Genomic DNA, 21,678 nt, shown 5'->3' with positions numbered 1-21,678 from the left:
GAAAGAAAAAGAAAAAAAGTCCCCAACATTATGCACTGAATTTTTTTCCTATTATCTCTTCTGACTCCTCTTTTCTTTCCACAACTAATGTGAATACACACACACATGCACTTACACACATACACTCTTTCTCCTGTCTTCTCTTTCATCTCTAAATTCTGTGTCACACAATTATTGATTTGGCTAGCAATATTTTTTATGAGACCCTAAGTACCTCATGAATATTTCTGAAAGATTAGAAGTCATTAAGAAAGGACTCAAACTGGATAAGATTTTTAAATCTTTTGGAATTTTTGGCTGTTTGCAAAAATAGCTGTAAAACATTATCATAGGATAGAATTTTATTCCCTTATCATCATAGATGTCAAGCTCCACATGTAAAGATACCTTAAATATTCCATTAAACTTACCCTACTTTTGGTTTTGTTTTTAAATATCTTCAGAATAAAAAAAAAAAGCCAAGTCTTTATCAAAATGTTTGACTTAAATTATTTCATATAATCTTTACATTTTTATTTATTTTCTATGTACAAAAGCCATGTAAAGTGATTTCAAAAGTAAACACTGCAAAATTCAGTGCTTAAGTAAAAAGCAAAAGTTCCTAGTAATCCCACTGTGCCAAGAGATAACCAGTAGCAACAATCTGGTTTCTGTTTCTCCAACTATTCTTCCTACACAGACAAGTTGCTTGCTTTTTTTTTTTTTTTTTTTTTTTTCCTTTCCTTCTTTGGAATATATCTTGGTGCTTCTTCCTAACAGTATCTAAATTCTTTCATTTACATACAGAAAAAACAAGCTTTACAGGTCAACTATAAAGATAACCAACAAGCACAAAACTCTAAGGATACTTCACGATCTGATAATAAATCTGCCAGGCTATTTAGCCAGGCTATTCCCAAGCGTATGTATAGAAAGTTGTTGGGAAAGATACTTAGTTCTAGATAATCCAAATTTTTAACAAGACACCTTCAATTCAAATCAAGATAATTGAGGTTTTAGTATCTGGGGGAGGGGTTCCTGTATTTTTCTAAACACCATTTAGTGTTTAAAGAATATATCAAAGCCCAACCTCTCCCCTCCCTGGGCTGCTGGCATTTGTAAGTCAGTGGACCTCAACATTCCTTCAATCAGCAGGCCCTTGAAACAAAGCACAAGAGCAAGGTTTTAATGAGAGAGATAACCCTTCTCATCCAAAGGGGTAAAAACAACATCTGTTAAAAACCCAAGTAAACTGCAGTAATGGGTTCAGCCATAGGCCCAGAGGACTTCAGACAGAGTCTTTGCTTATCAAAATAAAAACCACAATAGAACAATTGTTTCACTCCAACGCTCTGTGTTCTAAACTCTCTCCAGATTAATTAGCATGGAGTTTCGCCAAGCTCATTAAAAGAAAAACTCCGGACTCCTAAGGATGACTGGTGTTTACTGTCCTCCCAAACTGGCCAGTGAGAACCTGGGGGAGCCACAGACTTCTGGGCTTTCTGTACTGATAACATTTCTAGGATTTATTTTTAAATTGCATGTTAAAAATTAGACTACAAGAATCTTTTCATATTTACTTTTTTTAAGTGAAAAAACTGGTCCTTATTTATTTTCCTTGTATACCTCCAACCCTGTTACATTTTATAGCTGCCGAACAATAGACCACAGGCTTCTGGAATCTGTGACCACTCAGATGAGTTATTAGATAACCCTGATGACTTTGTCAAGTCGTCCAGAGCATGTGGACACTCAGGCCAAACTTCTTTTTTCCTGAAACAGGCTTTCTCCACCCACCCAAATCCCCTAATTCTCCTGGGCCTGCCAAGGGCCTGACCTTCCAGTCTCTGCAGCAAAGGGTGAAGTTTTACAGGAGGAAGGCCCAGCAGATTAAAGGCCTCTGTTCAACAAATATTTGCTCGCCCACTCCAGGCGGACTAACAGTTTGCTACATGCTGCATGCCCAGAGTGACACTTAGAGACTTTAGGAAGATTGTTAAACTGGTGACTAAGAATCAGACGCCTAATGTCAAGGTAAATAATTAAGTCCCAATCCACAGAACCTTATGGAAAACCAAACGACTTTACCAAACTCCCAATTTCACACGAAAACCAACACAAGTCCCATGAAATAGAATCTGCATATGATTTCCAAAAAAGCCTGTATGCATTCTTGCTTTGCTGGGTGGTCTTAAAATTCTAAAATGAACTGACATTCCCAAAGTTTTACCTGTACAGCCCATGACCCTCAGTTTACACCATGCAGACTGCCTTTTTTTGCCAGAGCATTTCTGGCTGCCTGAATCCTACCCGTCAGGCCCCTTCCCCCAAATCTCTGTATTTTGCAACCCTAGCCCTCAATCTCTGGGATGTCTATTCCTTGTAAATCTGAAAAGACAAAAGGCTGGAGTAGGAAAACAAGTTGTGGGAGAAACATCACATTAAACTGTCAGGACAGGAAACCCTGGGAGTTGTGGTCTGCACTGCCCCACCCCTCTCCCCAAGACTAAGACCAAGCTACTGGATTTGGGGAGGGAATGAGGACACGTGAGGCGGGTGGAGTGGGTGCGGGGGTGGTACAGTGGGTGTGGGTGTGGGGAGGTGATGTGCCCAAGCTAATTCCACCAAGGCCTCTAGTCCTGAAGCGCGTGGATGACCAAACACCAGGGCATGCCCAGGTAGTGCTGGCCTGAAGTTCTCATTTTTATTTTTTTCTTCAGTAGTGAAATCACAGCTTCTTTACAAACGCCCAGAAGAATCCCAGGCGCTCCGCTTCTTGATAGGAAGCGAGAGGGGCCCGTTTAGCTGCTAGTGCTGGGCTCCACTGTGGCCAGGGCATCGAGGTAAACCCTGGCGTTTTGGGGGTGAACGGACCCCGACTGGAGATGGGGGAAGCAGAGGGTGCCCGCGGAGATCTGAGCTCAGAGACCCTGGGTGGGCGGGCTCCAGATCCCATAAATGAGCTGATTAAGGGGATTTACAGCACTCCTAGGCAGGGCTCCTGCCCTTCTCCCACCCCACGCGCAGCCCGGAGCCGCACTCGCTGGGAGGCAGCCGCGATTAGCGCCCTAATCCCCAGCGCAGACCGCGCAGAGACCGGAGCGGGAGCAGGAGCGGGAGCGGGGCCGCCGCAGGAGCCCCCACCGTCCAGGGCAGTCCAGACTGCCCGGGCAGCGTGGGAACTGGGACCTCGGGGACCCAGCGCAGCGGCTGTCAGCTCCGGGGTGAGGTCCGCGAGGTCGGGGCGCGAGGGCGCGAGGGCGCGGGAGGGGTTGGACACAGGCTGGGGAGGGCGACTTCGAGAGGGAAGTGAGTGACCCCGGCCCCCCAGGCCTTCCGCGCGCCGAGGGGCGACGCGAGCGCTAACGCCAGCCGCGGCCCGCAGTGCCCGCCCCGGGACCCCCGCGCCCAGAGCAGGGCACCTGAGGGGAGGGGACACCCCTCCCGGGCTGGCAGGCGCCCTCCACCCCGAGGCTGCGGGGCCAGGCACCGTGCAGGGGGCCCAGGAGGGGCTGCGACTGGGTGTGCGGACACCCCCCACCGCCGGGGTGGCTGGGACCGGAGCGACGTCCCAGCTTGAGAAGTTGGGGGGAGTGCGGGAGGCTGTGGGTGAGGCCAGCGAAGCGCCGTGGGAGCGGCCCTAATGGACGGTGGGAGCCAGGAGGGTTAGACGCTGGGACTTACCGAGCGGCTCCCTCATGCCGCCTCGCGCCGCCGCCGCCGCTCCGGCCGGCCGGGGACCAGCGCGACCCGCCCCGCCTGCAGCCGCCGAGGCCGAGCATGCCCGGAGCACCGCCGTCCGCCCCGCCCACCGCCCGGGCCCGCCCCGCCCACCGCCCGGGCCCGCCCCGCCCACCGCCCGGGTCCGCCCCGCCCACCGCCCGGGGCTGCCTCCTTTGCGCTGAGTGCGGTATCCAGGCCAGGATCTTCCTAGGCTTTCGGGGGTCTGCCCGCGTGGGTCCCGCGGAAGGCACAAGTAGGCTGACCACCCTTCCCTCTTTTCTTGTCACTTGGGTTTGGGCCACGTCAACCCTGTGGAAATGTCCAAAGACACACACACTCTCACAGATACACACAAAGCAAACATATTCATATACACTCACAGTTACACACAAACACACAAAGATGTATGCAAACACACTCATATACACCCACACACAGATGCACACAAACACACTTACAGGAAACAGGCACACACACAGATACAGGACACACAGATGCACACAAACACACAGTCACAGACAAGTGCACACAGACACACTCATATACAGTCAGACGCAGGTGCACACAAAAACACCCATACACAGTCACACACAGATGCAGCCAAACACACTGGCACATATACATACATACGCAGGAACACAGTACAGCTATACACACACACACACAAACGCACCCACATAACACATTGATATTATGAAGAGAAGGAAACAGTGATGGTGACAACAGCTTGAGATATACTTCTTAAAAAAAAAAAGTCTTCGAGTCAACTAATGCGCTGGAAGCCACCTTCAGATCAGCTGGCCCATCCTCTCCTGTGGCAGAGGAGGAAACTGATGCCAGGAGTAGGATTTGCCTACAGGGCAGGGGTAGGAGGGGAGATAGGAGGGCAGTGGGAGAGTTCAGACCAGAATGAACGTTTCCTGACACCAAACCCACTCCATGTTTCTGTTACAGCGGGAAGGGGCAGAAAGATTAGACTGCTGCCTGGGTGTGCTCAGGGCAAACGTTTTCATAATTTTGGAAGGCAGACAGAAGACAAAAAATGTGAAATATTGCTGATGCATTGGGGAGAGACAGGGAATATTAGTTAAGTCCACCTAGACAAAACATGGATGGCACAGCAGACTGGTGACCTTGCCAAATGAGTTTTCAGAAAACTACTTAGCCACATCATGATTTTAGGACCGTATTTGCTGTCAAAACACCAATAACTAACGTTTTTTGCTCTATCACCATGTCTCAGCCCTTCCTATGCATTATTTCTTTTAATCCTCATCACAGTTTGATGATGTGGGCACCACTTTACAGATGAGGAACAGGCTCAGGGAAGGGCACAGATGGCAAGCTGCAGAATCTAGCCCAAGACCCTTGCTCTGAACCACCAGAGCAAGGTCGTTTCTTTGTTCTCTTGAATTGTATGTTCCTCATGGTTAGTAGCAACATATAATCTAACAGAGCATAAAAGCTAAACACACTATTGCTGGAAAATAATGAACAATGTAGTGTTGTATTGTGCATTATCAGGAGTGCATGGGAGGAAACCAGATGGCGGTGATGGGAGCAGGCAGCGTGATCAGGGACTCAAGAGCCAGGTAGCTCGGGTCCTGGGCTTGGCTTCTCTGCTACTTTCTAGATGTGATACTTTACTTCTGTTAGCCTCACTTTCCTCTCTAACAAAGTGGGGTAATGATGGTTTGCATCTCATAGGAGAGTCATGATAATTCAATGAGATGATGCCTTCTTATCACTTAGTTCAGGTACATGTAACAGTGAAGAAAATGGTGGCCAGGCATGGTGGCTCACACCTGTAATCCCAGCACTTTGGGAGGCCAAGGCAGGCAGATCACCTGAGGTCAGGAGTTCGAGACCAGCCTGGGTAAGATGGTGAAACCCCATCTCTACCAAAAATACAGAATTAGTCGGGAGTGGTGGCAGGTGCCTGTAATCCCAGCTACTAGGGATGCTGAGGCAGGAGAATCACATGAACCCGGGAGGTGGAGGTTGCAGTGAGCCAGGATTGTGCCACTGCACTCCAGCCTGGGCAATAGAGTGAGATTGTCTCAAGAAAAAAAAAGGAGAGAGAGAGAGAGAGAGAGAGAGAAAGAAAGAAAGAAAGAAGGAAAGAAAGAAAGAAAGAAAGAAAGAAAGAAAGAAAGAAAGAAAGAAAGAAAGAAAGAAAGAAAGAAAGAAAGAAAGAAAGAAAGAAAGAGAAAGAAAGAAAGAAAGAAAGAGAGAGAGAAAATGGTAGCTACTACCATTAGCACTTGCACTGCTATTGTTATTTGGGTTGGAGCCACCAGGGAAGACTTTGAAGGACAAGTGGGCTGTGGCTAGGGGGAGACACAAAGGCTGGGGAAATAGGATTCAACAAAATTTAAAAGATAAAAAAGGAAATGCAGAAGTTTTTTTTTTCTTTTTTTTTTCTGGGAAGTCACAGTTATTAACAGCAGTGATATTCTTGTCAAAAAAGCATCATTCAATGATGGATTGCTTCTGTGACTTATAGAATTCCTGTTTCTCCTCAATTTGCCAACTCAATGAAATAACTTTGTGCTGGGGTGGAGCACCTCTATGTGCCCAGCGTGGTGCAGACACCTAGGGAGCCAAGTATTCCTGCTAGAACATTTATCAGCCAGTGAATTGATATTAGGATGTGTTTTCCCATAGAACAATGTCATATTGTTGGGTTTCTGGGTCAACCCCATGGAAGTTTTATAATGTACCTAAGTGCTGCAGAGTTGCAAAAAAAACAGAAGAGTTGCAGTAAATCAGAAAACAACGCTGATTCAATGCTAGGAGCTAAGCTAAACCAAACCAAATCAAGTTTAATAAGAAATTGTATTTTAGCAGAAAGGCTGGCAAAGGCAGATTCGATTAGGGGAATGTAATGGGATTGAAATACTGGAGATTCTAGAGAAGATGACTTCACAATTTCAAGATGCTTGTGGTTTCTTGACCCTGTTCTTTATCCTAACATCCTCATTTCAAAATGTTTGGCTTCCGTCTTTCCTCAGTACTGATGTATCCCTAGCCCTGCTCTAATGTTTTCCTGGCATGACTAAAACCATTTCAAATGAAGAAGTAGAATGAAAAGATGGGAAGAGAAGATGGTAGTGAGGCTGGGGATGTGGGGACAGGGGCAAGCAGAAAGGTGGAAAGTTTTTCTAAAGATCTGGGAATAGAATTAACAAACAGGAAAGAGGGTGTATTCGTCTGTTCCCATGCTGCTAATAAATACATACCCAAGACTGGGTAATTTATTAAGGAAAGAGGTTTAATGGACTCTCAGTTTCACATGGCTAGGGAGGCATCACAATCATGGTGGGAGCATCACAGTCATGGTGGAAGGCAAAGGAGAAGCAAACACACGTCTTACATGGCAGCAGGCAAGAGGGCATGTGCAGGAGAACTCCCCTTTATAAAACCATCAGATCTCATGAGACTTATTCACTATCACGAGAACAGCATGGGAAAAACCTGCCCCCATGATTCAATTACCTCCCACTGGGTCGCTCCCACAACACATAAGGACTATTACAACCCAAGGTGAGATTTGGGTGGGGACACAGAGCCAAACCATATCAGAGAGTAAGGTTGAAAAGATGCATAAGTATGAACAGGTGATTAATTATAAATGTAGGAAGATAATAAAGATAAAAGGTAGTGAGGAAAATCCACTGGACCAGTTTCCACACCATTCGCCAGTACATGGACAAGGGATGGTGGGCAAGACGTGAGAGAAACCAGCGTAACCTCCTGCCCGTTATCCCTACCCACTCCCACTTTCCTGCAATTTGGGTCTCTTGCTTCCGCCTACTTGATCTTGGGAGATATAAACACAGGAAAAAAATACCTATCGCTTATGTGATGTAAAATATAAACTATGATTGAAAACAGCATTTAACATGAAACTGTTAGAAGTCTGGCACAGTCCTGGGAGAATGTGCCAAGAGCCAGCCCCGGATGCCCAATGTCCCCGCCTTTCTTGAGTCCTGGAGAAGGGATTTCACAGACTCAGGAAGGAACTTGGATTATTGAGTCATTGGGCAGATGTGCAGTAACCAGAGAAATAATGCTTAACAGCCTGCTTAAAGAAAGAAAAAAAGTAAAAGCCAAGATCTTGTTTCTCTAACTTACTGCCTGTTCAAGGACCTAGAGTAACCCTCCTCCCTCCCTGCTTTAGGGCCCTTCTCTGTAGACTATAAGGTTTCCTTTAACTGATTTAGATATTGATTTTGTTTTTCTTAGTCTGTAAAGACACTACCAGTTCTCATTTTTAAAAAGATTAATGCTCTTTTTTTAAAAAAAAATTAATTTGTTGTCTTCATTGACATATAATAATTGTACCTATTTATGGGGTACACTGTGATGTTTTGATACTTGTATACATTGTGTAATAGTTAAATCAGGGTGTTTAGCATATCCATCTGCTATAGTTTGAATATTTGTTTCCTCCAAAACTCATGTTGAAACTTAATCCCCAATGTGGCAGTGTCGAGAGATGGGATCTTTTTTTTTTTTTTTCAAGACAGAGTCTTGCTCTGTCGCCCAGCCTGGAGTGCAGTGTCGCCGTCTCGGCTCACTGCAACCTCTGTGCCCAGGGTTCAAGCAATTCTCCTGCCTCAGCCTCCTGAACAGCTGGGATTACAGACAAGCGCCATCGCGCCCAGAGACGTTTTGCATTTTTAGTAGAGATGGGTTTTCACCATGTTGGCCAGGCTGGTCTCGAACTCCTGACCTCGTGATCTGCCTGCCTCAGCCTCCCTGAAGTGCTGGGATTACAGGCATGAGCCACTGCACCTGGCCCAAGAAATGGAATCTTTAAGAGATCATTGGATCATGAAGGTTCTGCCTTGGATTAATCTATTCATCTATTCATAGATTAATTAATCTATTCATGGATTAATAGATTAATGGGTTAATGAATTAATGGGTTATCATGGCGGGGAACTGGTGGCTTTATAAGAAGAAGAAGAGAGACATGAGCTAGCACGTGAGCACGCTCAGCCCCTCACCATGTGATGCCCTATAGGTTAGGTTGACTCTGCAGAGCCCCCAACTGCAAGAAAGCTCTTACCTGAGGCAGCCCCTTGACCTTGGACTTCTCAGCTGTAAGAAATAAATTTCTGTAACTGCAAGAAATTTCTTTTTTTTTTTTTTTTTTTTTGAGACGGAGTCTCACTTCTGTCTCCCGGGCTGGAGTACAGTGGCCGGATCTCAGCTCACTGCAAGCTCCGCCTCCCGGGTTTACGTGATTCTCCTGCCTCAGCCTCCCGAGTAGCTGGGACTATAGGCGCCCGCCACCTCGCCCGGCTAGTTTTTTGTATTTTTTTAGTAGAGACGGGGTTTCACTGTGTTAGCCAGGATGGTCTTGATCTCCTGGCCTCGTGATCCGCCCGTCTCGGCCTCCCAAAGTGCTGGGATTACAGGCTTGAGCCACCGCGCCCGGCCAAGAAATTTCTTTTCTCTATAAATGACCCACCTGCAGGTATTCTGTTATAAGCAACGGAAGGACTAATACACCATCACCTTATACATTTACCATTTCTTTGTGTTGAGAACATTCAAAATCCTCTCTTCTAGCAATTTTGAAATATACAATATACTTCTTAGCTGCAGTTACCCTTCTGTGTGATAGAACACCAGAACTTATTCCTCCTAAATGAAACTTTGTACCCATTGACCAAAAAAACCCCACATTCTCTTCTGGAGTGCAGTGGCACAATTTCGGCTCACTGCAACCTCCACCTCCCGGGTTCAAGCAGTTCTCCTGCCTCGGCCTCCTGAATAGCTGGAATTATAGGCACACACCACCGCGCCTGGATAATTTTTGTATTTTTAGTAGAGACGGGGTTTCACCATATTGGTCAGGCTGGTCTCGAACTCCTGACCTCGTGATCCACCCACCTCATCCTCCCAAGGTGCTGAGATCACAGGCGTGAGCCACCGTGCCCAGCCAAAGTCCCACATTCTCAATAAAACCTTGAGGTCTCTTTTGTTGGCTTGTTTTAGAAAGTCGGGCAATGGTGGTTACATGGAAACTGTCAAGGATCTCGTGAGGATAGAGAGTAGATTGGTGGGTACCAGAGGCCGAGAAGGATTTGGATAAAGAGAAACTGATTAATGGGTACAAATACACACTTAGAAGAATTAAGACCTGGCATTTGATACATCAGTAGGTATCTATGTTAACATTAACCAATTGTTCATTTCAAAATAGCTGGAAGAGAATACTTTGAATGTCCTTAGCTTAAAGAAAAGATAAATATTTAAAGTGATGGATGTTCCTATTACCCTGATTTGATTATATGAGTTTATCAGATTATGACATGGATCCTGAAAATATCTACATCTAATATGTATTAAATAAATAAATAAAAAGATGTCACATTGAAAAAAATCTAGAAAGGATTTTATGTCAACAAATGCTAATAAAACTTGTTTGTAGTTATTGCTATGCTTTATATTAATTCACAGACTATACTGCATATATATATATATATATATATATATTTTGACATGAGCTATCACTCTGTCATTGAGGCTGGAGGGCAGTGGTATAATCACAGCTCACTGCAGCCTTGACCTCCTGGGCTCAAGCCATCTTCCTCCCTCAGCCTCCTAAGTAACTGGGACTATAGACACACACCACCATGCCCAGCTAATTTTTGTATCTTCTGTAGAGACGGGCTCTCCCTGTGTTGCCCAGTCTGGTCTTGAACTCCTGGGCTTAAGCAAAGTTACCACCTTGGCCTCCCAAAGTAGTGGGATTAGAGGCATGAGCTACCATGCCCAGCCCTGCATAATTATTTGTAACCAAGAACTAGAAATCTGTTTCTCAAAGTCTGCTCCATGGACCACCTACACCAGGACCAACTGGGGGAGGGAGAGTTGACTAAAGGCCAAATTCCTGGACCTCATCAAACCGATGCAATCAGAATTTCTAAGTTCTACCACTGAGATCCTGGAATGTGTACTTTAAGGAAATGCCCAGGTGATTCTCACATACAGTACAGTGTGCGAAGCAGGGATGAAGCACAATAAATAGAAATAATGTGTGTCAAGAGAGGAATGGATTGATTGACACATAGTATACAGTGCAAAGACAGCAGCCGTCGACATCATTGTATGATGATGGGGAGTCACATAACAACGTCCTTCACAAATCAAGTGCATTAGATGTTTGCTGTTGGCTTAGAAGATTTGACACTAACTGAAACAAAACCTACAACGCCGGGGACCAAGAAGAGAGTGACAGTTTTTCAATCCTATACCTCCACTGTGAGGAGATTGAATCTGCATAGTTACTGCATGAGAAAAATCATTTCTAATTGATTGCTCTCCTCATGTCAGCTTGTTCTCACATAAAGCCACATATTAATGGAAAACAACTTCTCTGTCATGCTCACCATAGCAAAGAGCTGCTATTTACTAGTGGTAGACAGACATTCCAACCTTCCCCCTGCCTGCAGTTTATAAAATTTTTTGTCAAATTCATAAGGAAACCCCTCAAGTGGGCCTTGATTTATGTCCGTCCATGTACAAAAGGGTAGCACTTATTAGCAGGGTTTTATGGTTTTGAAGCACAGTCATGCATCACTTAATGATGAGAATACGTTCTGAGAATTGTGTTGTTAGGTGATTTCATTGTGCCCTCCAAGGAATGGCAGTGGCTGTCAGGGATCCCGCTGGTACCGGGGGGATGCCAATGTGACTTCAAGTAGACAGGGGTGTGGCCAGCACCGGAGTGGTCCAGACGTGGGCACCCCCTGGGCTGCCTCTCCCACCATTCCATACCTGCTAATCAAGAATGAATCAAAATTAACCCAAGCATTTTTAAACCCCATATGACTTTTTGTTTTTAAAATGGGAGATAGGCCGGGCTCCGTGGCTCACACCTGTAATTGCAGCACTTTGAGAGACTGAGGCAGGCAGATCACTTGTGGTCAGGAGTCCGAGACCAGCCTGGCCAACATGGTGAAATCCCTTCTCTACTAAAAAATATATGCTTGTAGTCCCAGCTACTCGGGAGGTTGAGGCACAAGAATCACTTGAACCCAGGGGGCAGAGGTTGCAGTGAGCCAAGATGGCATCACTGCACTCCAACCTGGGCAACGGAGTGAGACCCTGTTTCCAAAACACTAAAAAATAAAAATTAATAGCCAGGTATAGTGGTACATGCCTATAGTTCCGGTTACTCAGGAGGCTGAGGTGGGAGGATTGCTTAGGCCTAAGAGTTCAAGGCTGCAGTGAGCCATGATCATGCCACCGCACTCCAACCTGGGCAAAACAGCAAGACTCTGTCTCAAAAAAAAAAAAAAAAAAAAAGAACTATGCAAATAACTATGAACTACATTAATTGTGAAAAGAATGCTTCCATTTGGGGAGAGAATGGTGTATCAGGCTTTTATTAAGTCAGTAATGTCTAGCAATACAAAAATGACATCAAGGTGGGAGGGAGAGATGAGAACTACTTTTTTTTTTTTTTGAGACAAGGTCTTGCTCTGTTGCCCAGGCTGGAGTGCAGTGGCACAATCTTGGCTTACTGCAACCTCCACCTCCCAGGATCACACAATCCTCCTGCCTCAGCCTCCCTAGTAGCTGGGTTTACAGGCGTGTGCCACCACACCCAGCTAATTTTTTGTATTTTTAGTAAGACAGGGCTTCACCATATTGGCCAGGCTGGTCTCAAACTCCTGACCTCAGGTGATCCTCCCAATTTGGCCTCCCAAAGTGCTGGGATTACAGACCTGAGCCACCGCAACTGGCTGAGAACTACCTTTGTTTTAATGTTTCTTATGTACCAGGCACTAGGCTAGGCCTTGACTTACGTCCTTCCATGTACAAAAGGGTAGCACTTATTAGCAGGGTTGTATGGTTTTGAAGTACAGTCATGCACACTTAATGATGAGAATACATTCTGAGAATTGTGGTGGTAGGTGATTTTATTGTTGTGCAAACATCCTAGAGTACACTTACACAAACCTAGGTGGTGTAGCCTACTACATACCTAGGCTACATGCTATAGCCTATTGATCCTAGGCTGCAAACCATGCAGCAAGTGACTCTACTCAATACTGCAGGCAATTGTAACACAGTGTTATTTGTGTACCTAAACATAGAAAAGGTACAGTAAAAATACAATATTATAATCTTATGAGACCACCACCGTAGATGTGGTCCATGGTTGGCTGAAGTATTATGCAGTGCATGATGGTGGTTCTTCTAGTTAAGTGTAAAAGAGGATGTATGGCTGGGCACGATGGCTCAGGCCTGTAATCCTAGCACTTTGGGAGGCCGAGGCAGGTGGATCACTTGAGGTCAGGAGTTCGAGACCAGCCTGGCCAATATGGCAAAACCCCATCTCTACTAAAAATACAAAACATTAGCCGGGCATGGTGGTGGGTGTCTATAATCCCAGCTACTTGGGAGACTGAGGCAGGAGAATCTCTTGAAGCCAGGAAGCGGAGGTTGCAGTGAGCCAAGACTGTGCCACTTCACTCCAGCCTGGGCGAAAGAGCAAAACTCTGTCTCAAAAAAAAAAGGATGTAAATCTCCCATGAAATAAAACTTTCCATTTCATTAGTCACCTGCCTCCCTCAAACTCCCATTACACATTGAAGCTGCTGGTGCAGTACTGCATTTATCAGGGTATATCTTGGATTTGCTTACATGATTCTTGATTCAGCTACTGGATTCCAAATACCTGTTGGAAGACATTGTTCATCCCTGCCCTAACTGTGTTTTCTTAGTTTAGACTTAGTTTGTTTATTTGGCCTTCATTAATCACAGGACCAAACTAACAGCCAAGGTTACTCACACCTCCCCTGTGATCCAGAGCCTGCTCTCTCAACCACCTCCTTATCTGACTCTTTCACGCAAGCCAGTATTTTCCCAGCCCTGAATCAACCCAGGGCCAGGTCCCAGACAACTAGGGATAACAGTGTCCCAAAGCCACTGGAATTATTCCAACCGGCCATTTCTAGGCTCTTTCCCTTGTCTCTCCTTGCCTTTCCTGTGAAAATCCCAGTAATGGCTGTGGCCAAAGACTTCTGACTCCTTTCTGCCTCCTGACCAGCACTGGTGCTTACCCCAGGCTTTGCATGGCCTGAGATGCCTCTTGTTTATAGGTCAACTGTGAGTAACTTTAATCTTTGCTTTCAATAGCATTGGCCTCTCAGATGTCACTTAGTCACCTTTATAAACTACGACCCAGGCACAAATCAACTTCTCCGTTGACCACAGCCTAGCACCATACCTTTGGACAGGTAGATGAAACATGTCTGTTGAATAGAATTTTTGAATACCTCTGAAGTGGAAATGGTCCCTTCAGCTCACATTGTGGAAATCCTGAGTGGGGACTCTTCACCATAGGAGTGAGGGCCAAAGCATTAGCTGAGAACTGGGGGTGACCAAAGGAATGAGGCAAAATGACCAGAACAGCCAGGCGCAGTGGCTCATACGTGTAATCCCAACACTTTGGGAGGATGAGGCAGGAGGATTGCTTGAGCCCAGGAGTTCGAGACCAGTCTGGGCAACATAGCAAAACCCCCATCTCTACAGAAAATTTACAAAAAAAAAAAAAAAAAAATTAGCCACTGTTAATTCTGAGGCAGGAGAATGGCTTCAACCCGGGAGTCAGAGGTTGCCATGAGCTGAGATCACACCACTGCACTCCAGCCTGGGCGATAGAGTGAGACTCTGTCTCAAATAAACAACAACTAGAAAACCCCCCAAAAAACACTGTATTAATTCTTTAATATATAAAATCCACCACAACCCCATATTTAGACGTGCCTATAGGCATGGTGGCATGCACCTGTAGTCCCAGCTACTCAAGAGGCCAAGGAAGGAGGATCGCTTGAGCCTGGGATGTCAAGGTTGCAGTGAGCTGTGATTGCACCAATGCACTCCAACCTGGGCAACAGAGTGAGACCCTGTCTGAAGAAAAAGAAAATAGCCAGAAAATGTTAGAAAATGTCTAGGCTCTCTTGAATTCTTTGTCAATTTGTTTTAAATCTGTTGGGAGTTTTATTTCTGCTTTTTCTGTGTTCTAACTTAAACCCAGCTAACCATCCCAAAACTCATTGGTTAGCCTCTTATGGACCTGAATGACATGTATATCAAGCAGATGGCATGCTATTTGTGTGTTTTGTTTAATCCCACAAAAATCAAAACTTCTAAAGCAAATCAATCAAACTGTGCAAATAAGAGCGACTACAGAGGATAATTAGTGGTTTGTAGGAAGGCCACCCGTAAACATGAAATACAAGTCCGAGAAAAGAAAATAAATCAAATGAAAGTCAGCTTATCAGCCACAGTTGAAAAATAACTGTGAAAGTCCAAAGCCAGTGTCTTATCTAGCTGGAACAATTGGTCAGTGTCTCTGAGGCCCTGGTAACTGTTGCAATGTTTCCTTTCTCCGACCCCCTCCCGCCCTGCCCTGCTAATTTAATGCATTTTTCCCAGTCGGCGCTGATAAGATCCAGCAGGATGTCCTGTGTCATCTGCACTTGCCATCCCTAGAGGCTCCATTCTTGCGTGGGTACCCACAGCAACTTCCTTGTAAAAGAATGAATTGAGCACTACTTTCAAGTCAGCAGGGAACTACGTGCACTTTTTAGTTGTCTCAAATTAGTGGATGTATGAATTATTTGTCCGCATCTTTTTACAGTCTTCCATATAGTTCTGGATGCCTGGAATGTGTATTAGAACTTTTGTTGAAACCACCAAATACCTGTAGGTTGCTATAACTAACTGGTCACAGATGTAGCATTAAATCCACCCCAAGTTTTTTTCCCTGCAGCTACAGCATATGCCGGAGCCATAGTTTTATACATCTTGGAACAGACGCTATTCAGAAACAAAACCAATACCTTTTTTAAAGCAGTACTACCTTATTTGGGGTCAGGGGCTACCTATTTATTTTCCAGGGGCCTGTTTATCAGTAGGCACATCTAAATATGGGGTTATGGTGGATTTTATATATTAAAGTATTAATACAGTTTTTTTTTTTTTTTGAGACGGAGTCTCAAAAAAATCACCTAGGCTGAAGTGCAGTGGCGCGATCTGGGATCACTGCAACCTCCCCCTCCCAAGTTCACGCAATTATCCTGCCTCAGCCTCCCGAGTAGCTGGGATTACAGGCATGCGCCACCACGTCTGGCTAATTTTTGTGTTTTTAGTAGAGATCAGGTTTCACCATAATTAGCCAGGCTCGTCTTGAACTCCTGGCCTCAAGTGATCCATTTGCCTCGGCCTCCCAAAGTGCTGGAATTACAGGCATGACCCACCACGCCCCGACCTAAAGTATTAATAAAAATGTAGAAGAACATTTCCTAGTTCTTCTAATTATTTGCTGTGACCTCACATGACAAATTGTCCTAATATTATCATTATTGTTGTTTTTACTTTTCCCGGCTCCCTTCCCAGTGAAGTGTAGTATCAACGAGGCACTAGCATGCGGGAACCTCTGGAAATGGTGACAGACTGCGGACTGTGAGGACAAAAATCTTCTAATGCTGAAGTCATTGCAGGATGGTAAATCTGATTTCAAGCCATGTGATGTACAATTTTAAGGGCTTAATGACTATGTTTAAGAAAATATACTTAAAAGTTAAGGCCAGGTGCCGTGGCTCACAGCTGTATTCCCAGCACTTTGGGAGGCCGAGGTGGGCAGATCAGCTAAGGTCAGGAGTTAGCGACCAGCCTAGACAACATGGTGAAATCCAGTCTCTACTAAAAGTACAAAAATTAGTCCAGCTACTCTAGAGGCTGAGGCAGGAGAATTGCTTGAACCTGGGGGGCAGAGGTTGCAGTGAGCCAAGATCGCGCCGCTGAACTCCAGCCTGGGAGACAGAGTGAGGTTCTGTCTCAAAAATAAATAAATAAATAAATAAGTAAAGTTAAAAGACAAGTTTTTTACATGTAGATTTGAAACACTAACTACATTGATATGAACACAATAAAAAGGAATTCTGACACTAATACATTATCCCTTTGGGAAAACAAAATATGCTCCTCTTCCTCATAAAGGCAGGTGAACAGAGGTTAATATTATAAGCTCCGTTCATTCAAAACTCTTCACCTGAGATTATAATCCTAACCTCAGGAAATCTTGACGGAACACTTTATGGTATTTCAATAGTTTTAAGTCTAAATGCTTTTTTTTTTTTTTTTTTTTTTTTTTTTTTTGAGACGGAGTCTCGCTCTGTCGCCCAGGCTGGAGTGCAGTGGCCGGGTCTCAGCTCACTGCAAGCTCCGCCTCCCGGGTTCACGCCATTCTCCTGCCTCAGCCTCCGGAGTAGCTGGGACTACAGGCACCCGCCACCTCGCCCGGCTAGTTTTTTGTATTTTTAGTAGAGACGGGGTTTCACCATGTTAGCCAGGATGGTCTCGATCTCCTGACCTTGTGATCCGCCCGTCTCGGCCTCCCAAAGTGCTGGGATTACAGGCTTGAGCCACCGCGCCCGGCCAAGTCTAAATGCTTTTTTAGAAAACCTGAAAAGGCACGTGCTGTTTGTAATACTATTCTGGAAGGAAGGAAAGAAGGAAGGGCAGGGCAGGGCCGGGAAGAAGGGAGGAGGGGAGAGGGATGTAAATTAGAGGCATGTAAATTAGAAGCCATCTGAAGCTAAGAAATGAAAGAAAAAGATGAGAGGCCATGAAATTCCTTTAGTTCGTAATTAACACTCTCTGTTCTTCAGTAATGTGTATTTACGTAACATCCCCATTTTCCAGATTACATGATTTATCTTATGTTCTATGCTCTATTAGACACTACGTCTACTGTATCTCAATATAAGTCTATGCCTTCCTGCAGCATTTGTATATCCATAAAGATCTCATTCATCACACCAGATTGCAAGTTTTTAATAGAAGACATCTGATGACAATAGTTACTCACAAAATAAACTAAGACTGGAAATGTCATAGTCTGAATCTATGAAATTATAAATCAGTAAATTTATGGATCATTTGAAAAGAAAAAGAAGTACTGGTTGGCTGTTATTATTGGTTAGGAAGCTAGAGGTAGGGCTCACAAATCTTAAACAATTTCTGGGGGTTTTTTTTGAGACAGAGTCTCACTCTGCCGACCAGGCTGGAGTGCAATGGCGCGATCTCAGCTCACTGCAACCTTCGCCTCCAAGAGATTCTCCTGCCTCAGCCTCCGAGTAGATGAGATTATAGGTGCCTGCCACCACACCTGGCTAGTTTTTGTATTTTTAGTAGAGACAGGGTTTTACTATATTGACCAGGCTGATTTCGAACTCCTGTGTCCACCTCGGTCTCCTGAAGTGCTGGGATTACAGGCGTGAACCACCGCACCCAGTCACAATTTCTTTGATTCTAGTGTGCACCAAAGTTTGAGAGCCATGGGGCATGACCAGTACTAACTAACATTCACTTTACAGGGACAGGTTCTCTTGGGAACACCTGGTCACTCGCCCTGTAGATCTCAAGAACTACAAAGTGATTGATGGCCCCATTTGGGGAGCTGAATGTATTCACAGTAAAGTGCTTCCCAATTTCCCTGTTTATCAGGAGGTAACATAACCCGGAAGAGGAAGAAGTACGTAGGCTTTGGGGTCAGACAGATTTGCGTTGGATCTCAATGCTGCCATTCATTGTGTGTCTTCAAGCAAATGACCTCATGTCTCAGCCTCAGTTCCTTACATGATAATGATCCACAGTCTGGTTATGAGAATTAGATGTTTGGTGAAACCGTTTAGTACAGAGCCAACATTCTATAAGCATTAGCTGTTCTTATGCTGCCCCCTCCATGAAGTTTGTGTGAGAATGAATGAGAGAAACGCAAAGCACCTGGAGAACATCATGGTACTCTACAAACGGGAGGTGGCTTCCATTTCTGGGGACTAAATAGAACTAATGAGCTGTTCCCTCATTTACTGAGAACATGGAGGGTTACTATTTCTATATTCATTTACTTTTTGTGGGAAAAATATTACAGAGATGGAAGGTGATTAAGAAATTTTAGAAGGACCATTCCATTTAGCATTTGCAATGGACAGGATAGCAAGATTGTCCCTTCCTTCCTTCCTTCCTTCCTTCCTTCCTTCCTTCCTTCCTTCCTTCCTTCCTTCCTTCCTTCCTTCCTTCCTTCCCTCCCTCCCCCCCGCCCCACTTCCTTCTGTAATAGTACTGCAAATAGTATGTGCATTTTCAGGTTAAAACAAAGCATTTAGACTTCTTAAAACTATTGAAATACATAAAGTGTTTGGTCAAGATTTCCTAAAAGGCAGGGTATTTAGAGCTACTTCCATTCTGTCAGGGAACCCAGATAGCACAAGACTGCAAGATAACACTTTAATGAGAAGATTCTTATGTAACGGGAAATGTGAGCTTAATCTGAGCATATGGCTGTGAGTGCATGTGCGTGCATATGTGCATGTGTGTGTGACACCTGTGTGTGAAGAGGGCAGTAAAAGCTGGCTTTTACAGTTTAGAAGACTAGTCTTGGTGTTGGAAATCTTGGCAAAAATGCTATGGACAAAATATCCCTCTGATGGTAAATTCGGAGTATTCTTTGAGGCATATAGGATACATTTACATCTCCTCCATTGGATATTGACACACATTGTACCTGTGGCTAAGACATTACTTCACTTCCTTTCACCACGTCTTCCAAGTTTAATTGGAGGATGCCAAGCAGGCAACTGGCCAAGCAGAGAGGAATGGGACCATATTATAAACTCACTGAAAGATTCAGTGATTTCAAATCCTCAGCCAACCTAGCTATCCGGGCCTGGCTTCCATATGTTGCCAAGCTGATAATATCCCCCTCACAGATCGGGAGTCATGAGGGTTGGTGCTAATGTGCTCAGCTCTGCACCCACCTAAACACACAATGACGACTTCTAGGCAGAGACAACAGGACCTGCAGCTGTGCTCACCTCCAGCTGCCAGCGATCCCCTCATGGGAGGAGAATTCAGAGGAGATTGAGTGCTTTCAGTGTGGTAGGGCTGTAGATGAAAGGAGAATTAAAAAGGGTCTGGAAGACGTGGTTATACTCCTCAGAGGTAGGTAGTGGTAGAGGAGACCATGAGGCCTGTGTTTCCTATGGCATGGCCACCATCCCACACAGGACTGCTTTCTGATATAGGAAGGAATACCTCCTTTCCATCCCCCATGTTATACTACTGTTTTTTGTTTTTATAAGAGACAAGGTCTCCCTCTGTTACCCAAGCTGGACTGCGGTGGCACCATCTTAGCTCACTGCAGCCTCAACCTCCTGGGCTCAAGCGATCCTCTTGTCTCAGCCTCCAGAGTTGCTAGGACTACAGGCACATGCTGCCACATATGGCTAATTTTTAAATTTTTGTATAGGCAGGGTCTCACCATGTTGCCCAGGCTGATCTTCAACCCTGGTCTCAAGTGATCCTCCTGTCTCAGCCTCCCAAAGTGTTGGGATTACAGGTATGAGCCACTAGGCCAGGCCAGACTTGTTTTTGAAGGGTTTAATTATTTTGTTTAAATTATGATTGCACAATCTAGAAATATATGTAGAATTCTAGGAAACGTCTTATTCTTCTATGAAGAAAAAGGCCTTGGAATCTAAATGAAAGACTATGGAGTTATCCTACTTTCTGAAGAGAATAAATGAGCTTTAGGAATGGAGGATCCAATACAATCCTAGTTCCCCTTTGACATTATGAGGAAGTTCATCCCATATAAGCTTACAAGTTGCTTCCAACATGTGTTTAGTTGGGTTATTTAGGAACAACATGCTCTTCTCATTCAACCTGTAGGTCTGGTGACATTTCATGTAGCTTTAGTCCAACTCTGTGGAATGGCCCAATTGATTTAATATTCACATTGGTACCAATGATACAGGATAATTGCTATTTAATAAATGGGCTAACAGTCAGCTAAAGAGCTGGTGTACCCAAGGTTTCCTCCCACTGTTAGATTTCAGTCCAAAGCCCTACCCTTTTTTAACCCACCCTGGGAAGCTACATCCACGCTGAATACAAATTCTTGTATAAAATGAAGCCAGTATCACATCAGAAATGCCAAACATCAAACACCAACAGATGCCAACCTGTCAGAATTCACGCTGTCAGATTCTGAAGCAATGCACTAGAAAAATGTGATGTGAGCAGGAAGGGGAAAAATGCATTTGAAATGAGGGAGGGTTGTTCTTGTTTTGCTGATATCCATGAAAGGGAGGAAGAAGTCCCTCGGAAGAATGAGGGTGAAAAGCAAAGGACCTCCCATGCATTTGGGTCTACTCCATTTGCTTGACACAGCTGTATCCTCACCATATTATAGTACTATTTCCAAGCATTGTCATTTGTTCTGAATCATCTAGACTAAAATGACAAACGGAGTTAGCCTGATGCTTCCTGAGGCATATGTGGTTTTACTTCCAACTTGCAAATATGGTTCAAACAAGGACTTTTTTTTTTTTTTTTTGAGACAGAGTCTCACTCTGTCACCCAAGCTGGAGTGCAAAGGCATGATCTAGGCTCACTGCAACCTCCACCTCCTGCGTTTAAGCAATTCTCCTGCCTCAGCCTCCTGAGTAGCTGGGATTACAGGCACCCACTACCACACCCAGCTAATTGTTTTTGTATTTTTAGTAGAGACAGGGTTTCATCATGTTGGCCAGGCTGGTCTCAAACTCCTGACCTCAGGTGATCCACCTGCCTCGGCCTTCCAAAGTGCTGGGATTACAGGCGTGAGCCACTGTGCCCAGCCAACAGGGAATTTTTGAGCATTTAGTACCTATGCAGAAATCTGACAGTTATTTTAGAACATCAGAGTTTTTATTTGATCAAAATCGTTACAATGTACAAGCGTTTGCTGATTGTAGAAACCACAGGTGAAATTGATTTTCATTGTCTTTTTTTTTTTTTTCTTTCTTATTTTATGTTTCTTTGAACTAGGATTATCCCTCAAGATTTTCAGTATCTTAATCCCCCAAGCCTGGGGGTCACACTCAGCCAGACAGA

At 44.7% G+C, this 21,678-nt stretch overlaps 1 protein-coding gene across 3 annotated transcripts in view; it reads right to left on the bottom strand.

Annotated features, from left to right (window-relative positions):
- The window catches only part of JCAD (junctional cadherin 5 associated), a 103,726-nt gene that overhangs the window by 42,787 nt on the left and 39,261 nt on the right, over window positions 1-21,678 (bottom strand). Inside the window, exon 1 of one of the 3 annotated variants that reach the window (XM_011738330.2) lies at window positions 3,664-3,793. The exons of the other annotated variants lie outside the window; for them this stretch is intronic. The gene's annotated coding sequence lies outside the window, so the exon portion shown is untranslated. Of the gene's footprint in view, window positions 1-3,663; window positions 3,794-21,678 lie in introns of those variants that run through there. 3 annotated transcript variants of the gene reach the window in all.

The sequence above is a fragment of the Macaca nemestrina genome, chromosome 9 (genome assembly GCF_043159975.1).
Source record: "Macaca nemestrina isolate mMacNem1 chromosome 9, mMacNem.hap1, whole genome shotgun sequence".
Lineage (NCBI taxonomy): Eukaryota > Metazoa > Chordata > Mammalia > Primates > Cercopithecidae > Macaca > Macaca nemestrina.
The sequence above is the reverse complement of the archived record's forward strand: the minus strand, read 5'-3'. Positions and strand labels throughout refer to the sequence as shown.